A 19,126-nucleotide genomic window follows, 5' to 3' on the forward strand; every position below is an offset into this window, starting at 1 on the left:
ATGTATGTTTTTAAAGGACAGGGATTTCACAATTAGAGGGGTTTACAGGGCTAAGCCTGTTCCCCAATCCCATTCAGTCGTCCGGAATAAAAATTTTGTTAAAATATATTTTTTAAAACATGGTTATATGTCAAGTTAAGAACGATATTCATTTCCACAAACCTCTCGACGATAGTACCTCCTTATCGTATGAATTTTATCGATTTATCCAATAAAAAAAAATTCAAATGAAATTAGTTTATATAACCCTTCAACCGTTTACCTATTTTATAGCTGTTTAAAGACGCGCCCATTTTAAAATAAACAACCCCTTTGTTGTGGATATTAAATATACTATAAGGCTAAAAGTACATTTTGTATCATCAAGCGGAGAATTCAAAGTTTTTATATAAGCGGGTACAATGTAAAGATTCGGATTTTTTTTTAGGAGAAGATATCCCCTTTGTCATTAATAACTCACCGCAAAACAATTTTTTTCGGGCGATCATCTAATTTTTCGGGCACTGGCAAAATGATGAAAAAAATTTAATATGAAAATTATTCCATCCAGCAGAATGAAGTATAGTGCCCGAAATCCGGGACTTTTATTGACCATCGGGTGGGGTGATGCAATTCTCAAAAAGAGTTTAGAGTTTCAGAAAATCACACAATTCTGATTTTGATTCAAGGAATTTCGTTCTCAAACTCAAACTGCAGTTGCAGAAAATTCGCTCCGCTAGGCGCTACTTACCGTTATTTTTCAAGATTTTACTTATAAGGTTATTTTGTGGTAAATTTATGTAGGTTCGTTTCCGGGCCTATGGATGATACGGCCTATGGATAACGCCTATGAATTCCTCTAAAATTCCGATAATTTCCGGCGTATTTTAAACTGGTTTATATTACTACTTCTTTTGTCATATCAAATATAAAAAAGGCGCATATAACATTTCTATTTACGCTTTCACGTTAAAAAAAAAATGGAAAGAAAAAAACGCATATAGCCTCTCTATATTTACGCGTTCGAGTTAAAAAAAAAAAAAATTTAAAATATTTTTTCATAAACACTCCGACTCATTCTTTTCATATAGTACGTTTTTATGTTGAAATATTTATGGCAATCATTATAGATTCTGCGCGATTACATTTGGAAAAATATATGAATTGAGAGAGAGAGAGAGAGAGAGAGAGAGAGAAATGGGGTTTAACGTCCACTCGACACAGACTAGGTCATTTCGGGACTAACATATGTTTTCTTTAAATTGTATTTCAATAATTCGCTTGCGCGTAGGGGTCTTTAGCAATGGGAGGAAACCGGAGGACGCAGAGAAAACCCACGAAGTTGGACACGCGACCCTACTCCTTGTCACGTGCAACCGGGGAATCGAAACCACACCAGTTGACTTAATGACAGACTTTATGATTCAGCGTGCACGTGCTAACCATTCGGTCACCCAATCCCTCAATATGAATTGATCTATTCAAGATGTTTCTAAACTTGTAAACAGTGTTATCGAACGAAATGAACCCGTATATTTACACACCTCAAAATGTGTTTTTATTCAGATTTATTTTGAGGTATCTTTATTTATTACACTTTTAAATCAATAATTCACAAGAATATTCGAGTATTAAATAGTATATTGCGCATTCCATTCTGTGTATCGTAGAGTGGTCTGCCCCTATTGTAAAATCTTCGTGAACCATAAAATTATTAGCAAATCCATGACATTCGGTTCTGTCTTTAGAATTGCGTATATTTATTGGTGTATATACCTATTTATCTCAATCTTTGGCCGAATAACTGACTTAATTAACCGAAATACTAACCGAGAGAGAGACAGGGAGAGACTCGAGAGAGATGGGGATGAAGGGATACCTGCTTAATCAACCGAAATACTGCTGTAACTGTTCAACTCCAAGGCCGCAAGGGCTCGTTGATACGCCTTCTCTACCCGCTTTATACAATTTATTTAGTTACGAGAGAGAGAAAGAGAGAGAGGGAGAGGGGGGTGTTTAACGTCCATTCGACGCAAACTAGGTCGTTTCGGGACTAACATATGGTTCAATTTTAGTTCAGTAACTCGCTTGCGCATAGTGATCTTTAGTAGTGGTAGGAAACCGGAGGACCCGGAGAAAACTCACGTTGTTGGACAGGCCACCCTACTCCTTGTCATGTACAACCGGGGAATCGAAACCACGCCAGTTGACTCAATGGCACTCCTTATAATACAGCGCGCACGTGCAAACCATTTGGCCATCCAACCCCCTTATTTCCCAAATATTTTAGATGTCGTAAAATAAAATCCACTGGACCCAAAAAAATATTTACACACTCGGTGTTAAGAAAATGTTCTTAGATCCGCACAGGACCGGATTAAAGGGATCTGCCTGGGCTGTAGCGAGATACCACCAATATTAAAGGGTCCCCAATTTAGTTCTAAAATAGAACTTGGTACCCCCCCCCCCCCGCCCCGATATACTCATATCGAATTCAAACTGCCAAGGCACCTTTTACGTGCACGCGCCAATGTATACACGGGACTTCCGTTTTTCGTCTCATCCGAATGACTAGACAGCTGTCCTTGTCAGGCCCTCTGTCCTGCATCGGCCAATGCAAGGATCAAACATCCGGACTCCAGGCCAGCGAGCCAGCGTCTTACCCACTTAGCCACCGTAGGGAGATCTGCCCATGAGTGACAAGGAGTAGGGTCGCCTGTTCAACCTCGTGAGTTTTCTGCGGGTAAAGATAATGTAAAGTGAAACTGCTGAAAATTTCAGTCAAATTGATCCACTCTGAACCGGTATTGTAGCGATTGAATTTTCGGCCTAGCCTCGATCATCATTACTAAAGTCGGTACGATAAAAAACATAGTCTCGATTATCCATTTTTTTGATTTAAAAAACAAATCGGAACCTAATCCAATAAAGTTCGCAGGCTAGCGATGACATCGAGAGTTGATTATGGTCTGGATAAGTTAATTAATGTCTAATTAATAATTTAGATAACATTTCAGGCCTAAAGAAAGACCTGCAATAGGCAGATTTAGCTCTTGCATAATGTATGTTTAAAATAGGATTGCCCTTTCATGAAGGTGAGGTTGGGGGGCCTTGTGGTTTAACGTGTGAATAATAAGGTATGTCAAGTGCCGTGGTTTCGAGTCCGCGCTTGTACGTGACAAGGAGCAGGGTCGCCTGTCCAACCTCGTGGGTTTTCTCCGGGTTCTCCGGTTTCCTTCCACTTTCATGAACATCTATTATCACTTTCCATTTTTCTCATGTGACGCGTCTATTTAGTGTCTTTGCTTTAAACTACTGATCAGGATCGATTTAAGTAAAATAAGTTCTTCGGATGGGACGAAAATCCGAGGTCCCGTGTACCTATCGCTGTGCATTTAAAAGTACCCTTGACATTTGAAATTCGATATTAGGAAAGACACTGTATGGTTCATGCCCCCCCCCCCCTCCCACCCAAACACATACACCGAGAGTGAGTTGTTTCGGGATTAACATAGTGTTCAATTATATTTCAATAATTCGCTTGCGACGAGGTCAACACATACAAATCATTTATTCAAAATGTTTATTATTGACCCAAGTTAAATCGAAGTAGGTGAATAAATAAAGGTATGAAACGTCTGATCTATATTACTCAATGATATACAATCATAGTAAGTTATTTTCTCATTTCATTCAGGTGTATCGAAGCGGTGAATAATATTGATCGACCTCGAATACCCTGTACAGAATGGCCATAATAACACACCCATGTATTCATTACATCTCTCACGACAAATCAAGATTAACCTAAATATTATGGCGATAAACATAACCTTTAGGCCTCACTAATTGAAAATGAAATGAAATGTGGTTTTGCGTCTTACTGTTCTGCCCCGACTGGGCTAATGAAGACGGGCTATGAGGGAAATTTTTTCACAGGACAGCGGCGCTATGGCCTACTCTTATATCGAATTTCAAACCCGATGAGAGAGAAAGAGAAATGGGGTTTAACGTCCACTCGACGCAAACTAGGTCATTTCGGGACTAACATATGGTTTAATTTTATTTCAATAATTCGCTTGCGCGTAGGGGTCTTTAGCAGTGGGAGGAAACCGGAGGACCCGGAGAAAACCCACGAGGTTGGACAGGCGATCCTACTTCTTGTCACGTACAACCGGGGATTCGAAAACCTGATGAACTTTCTCGACCAACACCGGGAACGCCGATAAACAGATCATTAAATGGGCGTGGCCTTAGTCATGTCTTTGTTATCTGAAACGGGACTAGCAGTCTAAAGAATGAGTTCATTGAAAATCTTTTTACAGGGCATGAACTAGAAATCAGTTACTTCCCACGAGGGAGAGAGACAGAAAGAAAGTGGGGGGGGGGGTATAACGTCCATTTGACACAAACTATGTTATTTCGAGACTAACAGCGCTATCTTTAGCCGAGGGAGTAAACCGGAGGACCCGAAGAAAACCCGCGAGGCTGGGCAGACTACCCTACTCCTTGTTAAGTACAATCAGAGAATCGAAACCATGCCACTTGACTCAATGACAGACCTTATGATCTAACACCACGCGTTAAGCCATTCCACCGCCCAACCCCGCATTATAAAACGAAATCAAAGCGATATTTGTTTCGTGTTTTATCATGCAAACAATTCATGACTGTTATCTGTTCTGAAAAAAGCAACAATATACAAGAAAAAATGGTTTTGAATAAATTTCATAATGTCGGTGATGTATTAATGTGCATTTTTAGAATGATACAAATTTATCCTAACAAAAGGAAAATGGTTTATCGTGACAGCGGCCCATCCGTACCATGTTTATGACAGCAATTATGCTAGTAATAATAGTTTTATACAATTAAATGAAACATTTTTGTTCAAGTAAACGATCATATAATCGTAAAAAATATAAAAAAGAGCTGTGTCTATTTAAAATCTCGTTTTATAATGAACGAGTGCAGGGTGTGTTATTAGATTCATGGCCACAAATTGGGCTCGACTATATTATATGTTGTTGTTTTTTTTTAAAAAAATCTTTATTTGCGTTTACTGTATAAACTTTTCATAATTAAGGGATTCAGCAGGAAACCATTCAACCTTAAAAAACAAACAAACAAAAAACACAGTCTTTTTAGAGGCAGTAGGCGGTTGTCAAATAATCACAAAATATCGATAGGGCGTGTTCATTAAAACTTGGGCTGCCTGTCTACAGTTAGCTCCGAGGTTAATTCTCGAAGTATTAACAGGGCTAGCGCTAATCCCAACTTTAACCCTAAACCTAGACCTAGCCCCAATGCTCACCCTAACCCTAACCTACAATCTCGCCAACAATCACATGCACTAAGCTTATTTTACATATCAACGACCTTGACAAAAATTGAGCTGGCCTTAACAAATAGATTTAGCCATGTATACAGGTCACAATATTCTATGGAATACAATTATTAAAGATATATTATGGGAGATTCGATAATCTATGACAGATATATAACCAGGACGAGAATAGTATGGACACAGATCACCAAATATTCCTACGCGATCACCAAATATTCCTACGCCAAAGCTATTTTTAGTCTTCCTCTCCCTTTTCCTTTTTCCCCCTTTTGCATGGCAATTTTTGTTGACTTTTTGGTGTAGAATTGAGGAAAAGGGTTTGAAAATACATTTTCTGCCAGGTTTTGGTGAATATTCATAATTTTGATGCGGAAGGATACAAGAGTTGAGAGGTTGGTTACGTTGAAATGTAGGGCCTGAAATTGCATGTTTACTTGTCTCTACTTCCAGCTTGTGTATCTCAAGTTTTTCATGAAGAACCTCATACGTGCTTTTGGGCAAGTGGTTGCCACATGTTGCTCCATCTGTGGTAGAAAGCGTTCTACCCAACAAAAATTTGGGAAAAAGTTAGAGCCGGTCTAAGATACGAGAATTAACATTGGAGTCAATGGGAAATCTTTAGTGATCTGTGTCCGTATAAGTTTTCCGGAAAGTCACAGTTAATTATTGCTTCGTATTAAAGATACATTACGGGAGATTAAATAAAGAGCCACGCCGGAAACTTTTTGGGCCAACGCAGGCATCGAGCACGGGACCTCCAGGTTAGTGAGCCAACGTCTCACCCACTTAGCCACCGTGGCTCTCCATATAGTGTCGCCCACAGTTAAAGTGGTTTCAAGGAACGAACGACCATTAAACGAATTTTAAATCTACAAGTGGCGTGGTATCGATTTGCCACTTGTACGTGACGAGGAGCAGGTCGCCTGTCCAACTTCCCGGGTTTTCATCGGGGTTTCCATGCCCCCCCCCCTTCTATTGTAAAAGACCCCTATGTGCAAGTGAATTATTGACATATTGACGTAGAATTGAAACATTTGTTACTCCCTCTTTATGTAGTCGCTCCAGAAATGATCTCTCCCTTTATGTAGCAATTATAATGTTTACGTTGAGCGAACGTTACACCCACCTCTCTACCTCACTTTCTCTAGCCAACCCCACCCCTCAAATTTTAAAAGTAACTTGAATAGGTTTTAAAGCGGGTAGGGGAGGCAAATCATTCCTTAAAGTTCTCTCTCTCTCCCTCTCTCTCTCTCTCTCTCTCTCTTAAAAATAACTTATAATAGATTTTAAAGCGCGTAGGGAGGCATATCACCCCTCTCTCTCTCTCTCTCTCTCTCTCTCCCTTTCTCTCCCTCTCTCAAAACGGGTAGGGGAGGCATATCAGCCCCCCCCCCTCTCTCCCCCTCCTCTTGAATACATTTTTAAGGAGAGACATATCAACCCTCCCTCCCCCGCTCTCTCTCTCTCTCTCTCTCTCTCTCTCCTTTTTTGTACGCTGCACAACTATTCCATAAAGAAACAACCCTGCCCACCCTATACAAATACTCGATTGTTCACGACGGTGGTTAAAGTCAATAGATACCTTTGTATAACATTATGTACAATTCTCTGTCACGTGAAATATAATATAATGCACACAATGTAGGCTGTACTCGACGTTTATTATTGAGTGTGAATTTATATTAAACGAACGGGGATATTATTCAAAACTGTTTAATTTTCTTGAACTCTTCGCCCGATTAAGGTAAGGTTATAATTATTCAGTATTTAATTCCTATATTATGTAGAAATGAAATGAAATGGAGTTTAACGTCCTACTGTTCTGCTCCTAACCTGGGCTAATGAAGACGGGCATACGCCATACAGTGTGCTATGAGGGAAATTTTGCCCGGACAGCGGCACTACGGCGTACTCTTATATCGAATTCCAACTGTCAAGAGACCTTTTACGTGCACGCCAATGTGTACACGGGACCTCGGTTTTTCGTCCCATCCGAACAACTAGACAGCTTTCCTTGTCAGCCCCTCCGTCCTGCATCACTGACAAGGGAGAACCACGCCGGAAAATCTGGATAAACTTTCTCGGCCAATGCAGGGATCGAACATCCGACCTCCACGCTAGCGAGCCAGCGTCTTACCCACTTAGCCACGTGATCCCCCCCTATATTATGTATCTCGAACTGTCAATCTAATATACTTCAGTATATAATTATTTTTTTCTTCGATTTATCGATTTTATTTTACAGATTTTTACCCTCAAATTGATATATTTCCAGAACTTTCAACCCAATATACTTCAGTAAATGATTATTTTTTTCTTCGATTTATTTGGTGTGAAAGTCTCTTCAAAGCAATGTGATTTCGAAATATCGATTTAATTCCTTTATGTATCTCGAACTTTCAACCCAATATACTTCAGTTTATATCTATTTTTTTTCTTCGATTAATTTGGGTGTAGAATAAAAATGATTACCTATGTACACTGCTCGATTTAATTTAGTTATGTCAAATATAAAAAAGGCGCATATAACATTTCTATTCACGTTCAAAAAAAAAGAAAAAGAGAAAAAGACGCATATAGCATCTCTATTTACGCGCCCGAGTTAAAAAAAATATAAATAAATAAATATGTTTTCATAAACACACCGGCTGTTTAACGTCCACTCGACACAAACTAAGTCATTTCGGGACTAACATATGTTTTTTAATTTTATTTCAATTATTCGCTTGCTAATTATTCTTTAGCTGTGGGGGGAAACCGGAGGACCCGGAGAAAACCCACGAGGTTGGACAGGCGACCCTACTCCTTGTCACGTACAACCGGGGAATCGAAACCACGCCAGTTGACTCAATGACATGCCTTATGATACAGCGCGCACGTGCTAACCATTCGGCCATCTACCCCCCCACCCCAGTTAAAATCGGAGGTCTAGCTCTTGAATATAATGCATATTTTTAGTTGTATCGTAACTTTTCACCGCATTGACCGAGAAAGTTCATCCAGATTTTCCGGCGTGGTTCCCCCCTGTCAGTGATGCAGGACGGAGGGCCTGACAAGGACAGCTGTCTAGTCGTTCGGATGGGACGATAAACCGAGGTCACATCACGTGCACGTAAAAGATCCCTTGACAGTTAGAATTCGATATAAGAGTAGACCGTAGTGCTGCTGTCCGGACAAAATTTTCCCCATAGCACATTGTATGGTGTATGCCCGTCTTCATTATCCCAGTTCTGAGCAGAATAGTAGGACGTTAAACCCCATTTCACCTCCAATTAGTTTAGGGTTAGGGGCGTTAGCAAAGTTAGCCTAGTTGATTTTGTTCGTTTAAAAATAGATAACGCAACAGTCACGAATTGTATGCATGAAGAAACACAAAACAAATCTTGATTTTTTTTTTTTATAATGTCAGTGGGGGTGGGGGGTGAATGGTTTAGCACGTGTGCGTTATATCATAAGACCTGTCATTGAGTCAAGTAGCGTGGTTTCGGTTCCCCGGTTGTACGTGACAAGGAGTAGGGTTGTTTTTTTTTACTAGACGCGAGAGAGAGAGAGAGAGAGAGAGAGAGAGAGAGAGAGAGAGATGGGGTTTACCGTCCACTCGACAGAAACTAGGTCATTTCGGGACTAAGATATGGTTCAATTTTATTTCAATAATTCGCTTGCGCGTAGGGGTCTTTAGTAGTGGGAGGAAACCGGAGCACCCGGAGAAAACCCACGAGGTTGGACAGGCGACCCTACTCCTTGTCACGTACAACCGAGGTTTTATTGCTAGACTTACTGAAGTGTTTCTATTTTGTTGAACTATAAGCATTGCATTATTAACATCTCATGGCTCCTGCAGAGGGCCCACAGTTAGCGTATCATTTGATTTTTATCAGAATGATGACGTTGATTTTTTAACTGGACGTATTTGTAATAGTTTTTCGGTATTTATTTACCGTAAACATATAAGAAATACTTGTGCTATATAAAGCGAGAATTTCATATTTTCTAAGAAAGTCAAAAACATAATTATTTCTATGTCTTTTGCTCAATAGGTCATCAACTCACTATTATACGATCTTAGGTGTCATTCTCACACTTAAAACTCATTTACACAGGAAATAATAACACAATTACCTCCCTTGTTTTCCTATTGAAAACAATGGTCAGCCATTTCCGCAACGTTGGAATTTGAAGTTGAAAATGATATTTTTGCCAATTTCTCAGCTGGCAATAGTGAATTATAGGATTAATAGGATTATTCTTTAACAAGGTAGGACTGTTTATGGATACCATCTATTTTAAGGCTTTATTTTAATAAATTTTAAAAATATAACTTAAAAATTTGAAATTTCCGCTTTAAAGTGACACAAATCAGTTGAATATTTACAGAAATTATACAACATAATACAAATGATTTCGGGCCATACTGTGTTTTAATCCAATCATAAAATTTTATAGAATTTTCAAAACTATAAGGCAATAAAAAGAGATAAAACAAAGTTATTATGTAAACATATATAAATAATTGAAATGGGGTTTAACGTCCTATATTGAATTGCAACTGTCAAGGGATCTTTTACGTGCACGTCAATGTGTACACGGGACCTCGGTTTTGCGTCCCATCCGCACGACTAGATAGCTGTCCTTATCAACCCTCCATCCTGCATCACTGACAAAGGGAAACCACGTCGGAAAATCTGGATGAACTTTCTCGACCAATGCAGGGATCGAACACCCGACCTCCTGACTAGCGAGCATTGTTTTTTTACCCACTTAGCCCCCGTAGCCCCGTATATTAAACACATATTAAACACCAATGATAAGAATTTAGAAAAGTAAACATTTTGAGCCAATTTCATAATTTCAAACTTTATGCTTATCTTAGCTCTTGGTATAGGTATTTGGTGGCTTAGATATGGTTCTATAAATAGACACTGTATTGGTAAGTGCAGGAGGACCACACTACACACAAAACAAAAATCTATAAAATAAACCTGCGGACAAGACAGAATATAGACATTGCAAAAAATGAACAAATATCAAATGGATCCGGGGGGCAGCCGTAAGCGTCCACTGCGCTGTACAGTCCCGGGCCTGTAATGGTACTTGAGTCAACTGGCGTGGTTTCGATTACCCAGACCCGGTTGTACGTGACAAGGAGTAGGGTCGCCTGTCTAACCTCGCGGGTTTTCTCCGGGTCCCCCGGTTTCCTCCCACTGCTAAAGACCCCTACGCGCAAGCGAATTATGGAAATAAAATCGAACCATATGTTCGTCCCGAAATGATCTAGTTTGTGTCGAGTGGACGTTAAACCCCATTTCTCTCTCTCTCTCTGTAATGGTACAGGCTTTACTATAATATTATGACCGTGAGGGGTCGGTCAGATATTACAAGAGTCCGGAATGGTTCTTCCAATTTTTAATACTGGAAACTTATAATAATATTTATCTACATAAATTTACAGGACCGCGTATAACCGACTAGTACCTTATGCCAATAAGTCGTATAGACCTAAGAGACTAACGTATCAAGTACAATCACATATTTATATGGAATTAATTCTAATCACTTGGCTAGATCAAGTGTTGACATAAATAAGCATTGATGTAATAATGTACAATATAAGAAATAAAACAATGGTAAATAAAACAATTAATAGATTAATCATACGATTGGTATGTTCACGAGACAGGCCATACTGTCAGTTACTTTCTACCTATAACAGTTTTATAAACAACAAGGAATTATAATAAACTAGCAGGATACCCGGCTTCGCTCGGGGGTCATAGCTCCGAAACCGGAAGTGGTAGACTAACGCCACCTGGCCTATGTTACTCCCCGGTCCGAGCTACTCCTATACCCCAAATTTCAGACTCGGGGCAGACCTAGTGTAGCCGCCAACCCCGAACAGACCGGCCTCGCTCGGGGGTCATAACTCCGAAACCGGAAGTGGTAGACTAACGCCACCTGGCCTATGTTACTCCCCGGTCCGAGCTACCCCTATACTTCAAATTTCAGACTCGGGGAAGACCTAGTGTAGCCGCCAACCCCGAACAGACCGGCTTCGCTCGGGGGTCATAACTCCGAAACCGGAAGTGGTAGACTAACGCCACCTGGCCTATGTTACTCCCCGGCCCGAGTTACCCCTATACCCCAAATTTTAGACTCGGGGCAGATGTAGCCGCCAACCCCGAACAGACAGACTTCGCTCGGGGGTCATAACTCCGAAACCGGAAGTGGTAGACTAACGCCAACTGGCCTATGTTACTCCCCGGTCCGAGCTACCCCTATACCCCAAATTTCAGACTCGGGGCAGACCTAGTGTAGCCGCCAACCCCGAACAGACCGGCTTCGCTCGGGGGTCATAACTCCGAAACCGGAAGTGGTAGACTAACGCCACCTGGTATATGTTACTCCCCGGTCCGAGCTACCCCAAAACCCAAATTTCAGACTCGGGGCAGACCTAGTGTAGCCGCCAACCCCGAACAGACAGAGAGACAAACGACAGTCACAAATATATATAGAGGATATTTGTCGTTTTAGAGTGAATAACATATAAGTTTTCTTGCTTCTCGATGAAATAAAAAATGTTATTCACGACAAAACGACAAATGTTCTATTTATTTTATGATTTTACAATCATTTTAGGTAAAAACAACTAGCCAGTGGAATAACACTTTTATTTCACTGATAAAACGCGGTATTCCACTACTGATCATAAAATAAATATAGATAGTATTATCTGAAATATTCTAGATTTAAATAGAACTACTATAACCAGCACGGTTATATCAAATATCAACTGGTCCCCTGGGTTATACAACCTTATTAAACCAGCCATTGGCTATTACGTCAGATATAATTTAGACGAAGCATTATAAAGTCTAAACAATGGAGGGATTAAGTATTGGTCATTAACCAAACTCTCTATAAAACGAACTATTGTTTTAGATTTCAACTTAGAAGCAATATTTTATAGTTTAATTGTCAATGTGTCATAATTGTCTTTTATATATTTTGTAGAATTGTATTTCAAACACAGAGTGAGTCGTGATTTAGAACAGATCGGATCTCTCTCTCTTTCTCTCTTGTGTCTGGGGGGTTGGGTGGCTGAATGGTTAGCGTGTGCGCGCTGTATCATACAGTCTGTCATTGAGTCGACTGGCGTGGTTTCGAATCCCCGGTTGTACGTGGCAAGGAGTAGGATCGCCTGTCCAACCTCGTGGGTTTTCTCCGGGTCCTCCGGTTTCCTCCCACTGCTAAAGACCCCTACGCGCAAGCGAATTATGTAAATAAAATTAAACCATATGTTAGTCCCGAAATGACCTAGTTTGTGTCGAGTGGACGTTAAACCCCATTTCTCTCTCTCTTGTAAATATTTGTTGAATTATCTATGTTTAATAAATCACATAGAAGTTACTTGGACTCAGTTTTCTGATTTCATAAAACCAGAAATAACGTGGTCACAATATTTACAAAAAAGAAATAACTGAATAATGCGACCGATCTTAATAGAGGTCGTCTCTTTAATGGCAATTCAAGTAGTAGGGTCGCCTATCCAACCTTGTCGGTTTTCTCCCGGTGCTCTGGTTTCCTCCCACAGCTTACAGACCCCTACGTTCAAGCTAATTATTGAACTAAAATTGAACCATATATTATTATGTTAATCTATGTCGAGTGGACGTTAACTCTCTCGCTCTCCCCCCTCTCTCTCTCTCTCTCTCTCTGGGGGTTGGATGGCCGAATGGTTAGCACGTGCGCGCTGTATCATAAGGCTTGTCCTCCGGTTTCCTCCCACTGCTAAAGACCCCTACGCGCAAGCGAATTATTGAAATAAAATTAAAACCATATGTTGGTCCCGAGATGAACTGGTTTGTGTCGAATGGACGTTACCCACCCCCCCCCCCTCTCTCTCGCTCTCTCCTCTCTCTCACCCTCTCTCTCTCCGTATATATATATATATTGGAGAAAATGAGGGTGTGGTGTTCAATATATACCGGTGTTATAATTGGCTGTCAGTATATGGGTGTATACGTTCAATCTATACATACGTAAAACAGGATTGGGAAAGCCTTTCATATCAGGTGACTTTACACATACTGAATTGTGTGTTTTCGACTCACCTCCTAAGATGATTGAATTTGTTATAAAACGTTGAAAGAAACGAGAGAATTTGTCTGTGATCTGGTTTCGGAGTGTGAAATATATATATTGGATCAGTATAGGGCTAAATTCGGGTGTTTTATTAAAGTGTGTCTTAAAAGCTGCTTGTATATATTGATGATATTGATACTGAAACTTTGTATGAAACGGAGATTTTAGGTAACGTAAAAAGGTAAATATATATTTTTTTTTTTTAATCTGATTTTTTTTTATGAAGCAAGAGGTTTATGGAGTTCGCTGAATTCTATTTTATATTTTTATGGCGATAGAAAGTTTTCATTTTTCGTTTTTACATAAATAAAGGCAGCGGGATAATAAAACATACATTATGTTAGAGCTAAATCTGCCAATTGCCGGTCTTTCTTTAGGCCTGAAATGTTACCTAATTTATAAATTAACTTATCCAGACCATAATCAACTCTCGATGGCCTCGCCAGCCCGGGATATTTACTGGATTAGAACCCGGTCTGCTGCTTCTGATTAAACCAAAAAATGGATAATCCAGACTGTGTTTTTGTATGGTACCGACTTTAGTATTGATGATCAATATCGGGGTGGATCAATTTGACTGAAATTTTCAGCAAATTGTTATTACATTATGTAGTTTTTTATTATTATAGTGAGAACTGCCAGCTCTTTATCTAATCTTCCATAATGTATCTTTAAAGAAAACCTTCCAGGGTTTGGTGGATTTTAAGAGTTGAGGGAACTGTTTTATATAAATTTGGTTAATTTTTCGATTTTAAGCAAATAAAGGCTATTCGATAGTTAAAGAAAACATTTCCGTTTGAGGAAAGCGGGCGGGGTTTTGGGTGGATTTTCGGAGTTTCGGATATTTAATGGCGATATAAATTTGGATAATTTTCGGGGTTTTTTACAAAGTAAGTCAGTGGGATAATTTGAGAAAAACTTTCGTTTGGGTTTGGGTATAGATAATAGGAGTTAACGGAATTCTTTGAGTGTTTTATATTTTTAAATGGCGAAATAAATGGCGAAATGCGGTCAGTCGGATGAATTAAGAACATGTTGAATCCGAGGTTTTTTCTCGATTACGAAAGTTATCAAAAAAAAAAACGAAAAAAAACCGAGTCTTTCCGATTGAATCTATTATCTACATACTCGATATGATAAAATAAAATGGGGTTTAACGTCCAACTCTTTAGCGCCGACGGGATTAATGAAGACAGCGCCTTGCAGTCTACAAAAAGTGCAATCGGATTAAAATACGGGAGGGGGGTGGGGCTGTTTCAAGAAATTTTAACTAAGATAAAATACAAATTTTAGTAATTTGATTGGATAATATTAGTTTGATTTTAGTGCTTAGTCATTCATAATTGAAATATCTGCTAAAATTTGTATTTAATCTTTAGTTAAGATTTCAAGAAACAGGCCCCAGATCTAAGTTCGTTTCGTTTTTTTTTTTATACTTTGGATGAATTATAAAACATGAAACGAAATAGGATCAGTGATTTAATTAGATTGCAATGAGCCAAACTTTATTTGGAATTTCTAATGTCATATCATGTATATTGTATGTTGTTATGTTAATTACTGAAAAAATCTAATAGATATTTTTTTCCTTTTTTTTTTTTTTTTTTTTTTTTGGCGAAAAATATATAGCTAATAAATTCAAATGAAAAATTGTCTAGGATTCTTTTTTACGTGCACGATTCTTTTCCGATTGAATCTACTTTAACCCTTTCGGGCCCAAGTGGTTAAGTTTTAAAATAATTTCTTGTTTTATGATATTTTATAGATGATTTGGGTTTGGTTAGAGTGTCCACAAAATTATTTTTAAGTTTTACAAACTTTGCTGAAGCGGGTGGGGATTAATATAATGAGAGAGTGAGAGAAATGGGGTTTAACGTCCACTCGACACAAACTAGGTCATTTCGGGACTAACATATGGTTTAATTTTATTACAATAATTCGCTTGCGCGTAGGGGTCTTTAGCAGTGGGAGGAAACCGGGGGACCCTGAGAAAACCCGCGAGGTTAGACAGGCGACCCTACTCCTTGTCACGTACAACCGGGTCCGGGTAATCGAAACCACGCCAGTTGACTCAAGTACCATTACAGGCCCGGGACTGTACAGCGCAGTGGACGCTTACGGCTGCCCCCCCCCCCCCCCGGATCCATTTGATATTTGTTTATTTTTTGCAATGTCTATATTCTGTCTTGTCCGCAGGTTTATTTTAATATTTTAATATTTAATATAATGACAAGGGTACAAATGTAAAGTACGCATGACGCTTCGGGGCAAACCGATTACAAATCGGATCTAATAATTTATTCAATTGAATCTTTATAACACACGGTCCAATTTTATTTCAAAAATTCGCTTGTGCGTAGGGGGTCTTTCGTAGAGGTCTTTAGCCGAGGACCCGGAGAAAACCCACGAGGTTGGATAGGCGACCCTACTCCTTGTCAGGTACAACCGTTGAATCGAAACCTAGCCAGATGACTCAATGACAGACCTTATGATACAACGCGCATGCGCTAACCATTCGGCCATCCAACTCCCCTGTTTCGATATAATGACAAGGGTGTAATTATAGAGTACGTTTCGGGGCAAACCGATTACTAATCAGATCTAATAGTTTATTCAAGTGGATCTTTATGATTGGAATTTTGAAAATACAAAAGTAAATTAGTGTAAATATCTAATACAAAGGCTGCTCTTTCATCGGGTAGATGTCGGCCATCTTGAAATAATAATGGCTTACGTGTAACAAGGGCGTACCTGTTAATATATAGAATATTGCCTATTTGAAGATTAGACCAAAATAAAAGAAACCCATGTTTACTGTTAAACGACCGACCCTTTTTTGTTTGTTAATGCTAGATTCCAATTCACGTGCGATGTGTTACGTTAGGATTCACTCGGCAAACATCGGCAGATTCCGTTACTCTACATCTAGCCTCGGCTGTATGATGGTAAGTGATATGTACCTACGCCTATAGAATTGCGATGCGGCAACGGTTTACTTATTAGGAACACTTGCCGCTTTTAAAAAGAAGTTATCATAATTGCGTCGTTCGAAGCATGTGTAAAATTTTCACCGCAAAGTTGTCCTTGTTTGAAGAAAATCGGATAAACTTGAAAGAAAAATAGCTTCAGACTTTGAAATATTTGTATGATGAAACATTGTTCAAAGGGCAACGGCAACGCCGTTGGTAATACGGGAACTTGAAATTAGTTTCAATGACGGACTTCGTCATACAGCCGAGGCTAGATGTATGGTACTGGAATCTGCTGAGGTTTGCCGAGTGGATAGGATTGTCCCTATTGAGTCCACGATCTGCTACGTGCAGATATGTTGAGCTATCCACGATCAACGAGATTGCTGCGAATGACACCACAATATATGATAAGATCTAATAGGGTCACCATGATTACCCCACTATTAAAATCGTAGAGCGAATCGTGATGGTGGCAACTTAGCATTAGCCAAAATCGCCGATCCTAAAAAAAAATCATATTTTTTTCTGGTTTCCCGGGTCCTATAACACGGTCTTGGAGTGATGTTCTCTCGGTATTATTTTCAAGATAACCCCCCCCCCCTCACACACACACACCAATAAAAAACCCATAAAAACGTACATTCCGACCGACCCACCCCATTTTAAGGGACCAAGGTACCGTAAACACAGGTATTTTTTTGTCTTGTCCTTAATAACAAAACGTACATTGTAAGCTATTGTTGATAGAGTCATATGCTTTCTATAATAAAATCATATTGGATATCGCTTCTCTAACAAAGGCTATTATTTTGTTCGGTTATCTAGTTGAAACTGCGCTTAGTTCACATGCAAAATATAATACATGTAAATGGCGAAATATAAAGAGTCATCGAGCCATGAAATGAAATGAAATGGGGTTTAACGTCCTACTGTTCTGCTCCTAACCTGGGCTAATGAAGACGGGCATACGCCATACAGTGTGCTATGAGGGAAAATTTGCCTTGACAGCGACACTACGGCCTACTCTTACATCGAATTCCAACTGTCAAGGGATCTTTTACGTGCACGCCAATGTGTACACGGGACCTCGGTTTTCTGACCCATCCGAACGACTAGACAGCTGTCCTTGTCAGGCGCTCCGTCCTGCATCTCTCTCTCTCTCTCTCTCTCTCTCTCTCTCTTTAATCCACGCAATATTTACTCAGATTGATTATAACATTGAATTGAGAAAACAAAATCAAAATACAAACCCTAGATAATCTCCCGGCTTGGATTCTGTCGCGTTTAAAAAAGACCTATCAATAATTTCTCACAGACAACAAAATGGCGGCGGACTTATTGCATGGCGAACAGCATAGATCGATGTAATTTCAATTCCTCATAACTTTGTAAATACTGATCCATTTTTAGTAATATTCCTATTAGAGATCCACCTTTCACGACTTTGTAAATATTGAACGGAATTGGTTCATTTTGTGACCTATATTCCTATTAGAGATTCATCCTCGTTAACAATATTGTAGTTTGCAAGGGATTATATATCACGCATCGGGACTTTAACATGACGCATCGGGACTTTAACATGACACATCGACTGGACATTAACATGACGTATCGGGACTTTAACATGGCGCATCGGGACTTTAACACGACGCATCGGCACTTTAACATATGGCATCGGCACTTTAACATGACGCATCGGGACTTTAATATGAGGCATCGGCACTTTAACATGACGCATCGGGACTTTAACATGACGCATCGGGACTTTAGCATGATGCATCGGAACATTAACATGATGCACCGGAACGGTAACATGACGCATCGGGACTGTAACATGGCGCATCGTGACTTTAACATGATGCACCGAGACTTTAACATTGAAGGATTCCTTTCTCATTTCATTTATTGTAAGCTTATGATAATTTATTCTCTAGGTCATGAGAAATGTCATATTTGCAGTTTGAAATACATGAATGGAGTCAGATTGCACTTAAAGACCCGAATAACACTGGGGAAATATTAAATCTATTTCAATTAAAGACACATTATGTAAAATTTAGAAAAAGAGCTGACAGGTCTTACTTTTATAGTTGAAAAATGGACAATGAAATATCAGTTAAGTTACTTTATTATGAGCGAAGTGTTTGAAGTTTTGAGGATATATTCTCGATTTTCAAGTATCATAATCAACAATGTCTCGATTATCCAGTTTTAAATGGCGATTGTGTTTTAATCCATACAAATTCACAAGAGTTGATTATGGGCTTGTCATGTGAATAAATGTTCAATTAATACTTAAAGATACATTATGTAAGATTTAGATAAAGAACTGACCGTTCTTGCTATAATAGATCAAAAATAGATAATGCGGAATGACTATATTTAAAAATTCATTTAAATTACTTTATTCTGAGCCAAGTTATCAATGATTGTAGTTTTGACAAGATGTGTGCATTGATTGTTTATTATCGTAACTATTTTACTGGTATATTCGAGGCATAGCCTCTCTTCTCCATTTTTAAATTAAATTATTGAATGGCCGAACCGTTCTAATCCAGTTAAAATCTCGACCATCCGATGGCATCAAGAGTTGATTATGGTCTTGTCATGTTAATAAATGTCTAATTAAAAATTTATATAACATTTTTAAACGGCCTAAAGAAAGGCCTGCAATAGATGCATTTAG

The 19,126-nt window shown here is 39.1% G+C and overlaps 1 protein-coding gene across 2 annotated transcripts in view; it reads left to right on the forward strand.

Moving 5' to 3' along the window:
* The first annotated feature begins 6,967 nt into the window (after positions 1-6,967).
* The window catches only part of LOC126814350 (tetraspanin-18), a 28,954-nt gene continuing 16,795 nt past the window's right edge, over positions 6,968-19,126 (forward strand). The window contains exon 1 of one of the 2 annotated variants that reach the window (XM_050539527.2): positions 6,968-7,070. The gene's annotated coding sequence lies outside the window, so the exon portion shown is untranslated. Of the gene's footprint in view, positions 7,071-13,362; positions 13,647-19,126 lie in introns of those variants that run through there. The other variant, XM_050539471.2, reaches the window with a different exon arrangement.

This window comes from Patella vulgata, chromosome 1 (assembly GCF_932274485.2).
Source record: "Patella vulgata chromosome 1, xgPatVulg1.2, whole genome shotgun sequence".
NCBI lineage: Eukaryota > Metazoa > Mollusca > Gastropoda > Patellidae > Patella > Patella vulgata.